A 2,736-nucleotide genomic window follows, 5' to 3' on the forward strand; every position below is an offset into this window, starting at 1 on the left:
ATATATATATATATTTATATATATGTGTGTGTATGTGTGTGTGTATGTGTGTGTATGTGTGTGTATTTAATATACGTATATATTCAAATATAATAGGACTACTGGAATAACAGAATTCATGTGATATACGTATACATAGATATATACATCCACACACAGACATACGTGTCTCTTTTTCTGTGTGTGTGTGTTACATATATACTACTAAATATGTATATAGAGTGATAGACCTATAGGTCGATAAATAGACGGACGGACAGACAGAGAGACAGACAGATAGATAGATTGATAGATAGATAGATAGATAGATAGATAGATAGGTAGATAGATAGATAGATAGATAGATAGATAGATATATAGATAGATAGACAGATAGATATGCATGGACATATACCACAATATACTCGAATAAGAATACGTCCACTAACATTCCCTCACACCCATACAAGAAGATATTTGTATTTATATGGAAATGACATTGATGTCAGACTTCAAGAGACCTATATATACATGTAATTCACACAGAAATACTTCCTTCTACATCTTCATAAACATGCATTCGCAGTATATATATGTGCATCTAATGACAAAGACATATACACACTCGGTCTCCCGCGACACACACACACACACACACACACACACACATACATACACACATGCACATATATATATACACACTCATACATAAATCTATGTACGCATTCACATATATACAGACATATGTATATACATATATACATGTATGTATTCAAACACCCACACACACATTCAAACACCCACTTTGAAACACACAAACATGTACAATTATAAAAGAGTGGTATATATATCTATGATTGTGTCTACCCATCAACGTACTCTTTAAGTGTATCTGTTTATTAATATACAAGTAACATGTGTGTATGCGTGTATGTGTGTGTGTGTATATACACATATATATATATATATTGGACACACACTCACATTTTTTTTTGTGTTAGTTTATCGTTTTCTTTTTTTATGAGGAGCATATTTTAAAAATATACTATACCGTTATCCCCAGGTACACCATTTAAAAAGATATTATTAGTTTAGTTGTTGTTGTTTTTTTAACCTGTTTTTTTTTTCATCGCTAATAGCATTCCATGGAAGATGACACGTTAATGAAATACATACATGTGATGATAGCGGAATAAATCTTTCACATATTAATAAATAACTTACTGTAAAAAGAAAAAGTCAATAAAATTTATATTGATAAGAAAAAGACGTACATTTCAAAAATTATTTTTCTGTTAAAACGATGAAATGGACTTTAATACTTTAGGCACTTACCTGTAATATTTGCAATGAGGTCTGACATCCGGTAAAAGTGTCAGTCCGAAGCAGAGGTGTGGTATATTCATTCATTTAAAAATTTAGTACCCGATGATGGCGTGTGCATAGTATTTTAGGTTTCTTACTTCCGTTACTCAAGATGTTTGTTAGATCTGAACTTTATCCTTTCTCATTAATTCCTTTTTTACGCAGATGAATGTGTGAGTGTTCGTATATACATACACACGTATATATATATATATATATATATATAAAGGTATGTATATATATATATATGTATGTATGTGTCTGTGTATGTATGTATGTATGTGTGTATTTTCTCTATGTTTGCGTGTACTTTTATTTTCTTGGATTAAATTCCTTCGAGGGCGAGCATATATACATGCGTGTGTTTGTGTATGCGTGAATGTGTAATAGAATTTTATATATACCAATATGTCTGCGCGCGCGTGCGCGTGTATATGTGTGTAGTATTAAACTCACAAAGAACTTAAAGCAAACGCAATTCTATACCCCACACTGGTAAATTGGTATATACGGGTGGTTTTGTATTAGTGCGTCTACAGACGTCTGTGCGTGTGTGCGTGTTCGTTTGTCTATGTATGAGGGCTAGTACATGTGTGACAAACTATTCATATGATTATGTGTGTGCATGCCTTTCTATGCGCGTGTTAGACACGGGTTGCTAATGTTGTTTGTATGTGTGCGCGCGCACTGAGTTCTGTTTATGTACGTACCTGCATGTGTTTGTATTCACATCAATACAACTATGTAAAATTTTATGCATGTATCTATGAACGTATGTGAGATATATGTAAATATGTTTTGTGAATGTATATTAAAATTTACGTACAAGTATGTTTAAATCTACGTGTATCGGTGCGTGTGTGTTATTTTTCGATGATGGTTACGTATACATATCTGTGTCTCAATCAATGAATATATGAATATAACATATATTTATACACACAAATATATACATATAATATTATATATATATATTTATTTATTTATTTATCTATAATTCAAACAAATTTATATGTACGGGTATAAATGTATAAGCATGTTCGTGTATGACGACAATTATTTGTTTACAGTCATCCCTCCCGGGTACATACATCCCCATGTGTGGGTGTGTGCATGTGCGTGAAACTGTGTGTGTCTGTGTGTGACCGTGTGTGTCTTTGTGTGTGTGTGCGTGTATGTGTATGTGCCACTGTTTGTTCACGCATAGATGTATGCGTTTATGCAAGCTCGCGCTCGGATGTGTAATCTCTAGTGAATATTTATAGATATATACACGTCGTTATACATATATATATATTTGTATTATTTTATTCAAGAAGGGAACTGGTTCCGTGTATGTATTCATTTATACGGCATATATATATATATATATATATATATATATATATATAT

At 31.9% G+C, this 2,736-nt stretch overlaps 1 protein-coding gene across 6 annotated transcripts in view; it reads right to left on the reverse strand.

Annotated features, from left to right (window-relative positions):
• LOC106869914 (protogenin A) overlaps window positions 1–2,692 on the reverse strand; it is a 1,534,154-nt gene extending 1,531,462 nt beyond the window's left edge. For all 6 annotated transcript variants that reach the window (XM_052972124.1, XM_052972123.1, XM_052972126.1 and 3 more), the window contains exon 1: window positions 1,315–2,692. The gene's annotated coding sequence lies outside the window, so the exon portion shown is untranslated. The remainder of the gene's footprint in view (window positions 1–1,314) is intronic.
• Window positions 2,693–2,736: the final 44 nt, after the last annotated feature.

The sequence above is a fragment of the Octopus bimaculoides genome, chromosome 12 (assembly GCF_001194135.2).
Source record: "Octopus bimaculoides isolate UCB-OBI-ISO-001 chromosome 12, ASM119413v2, whole genome shotgun sequence".
In the NCBI taxonomy this organism is placed as follows: domain Eukaryota; kingdom Metazoa; phylum Mollusca; class Cephalopoda; order Octopoda; family Octopodidae; genus Octopus; species Octopus bimaculoides.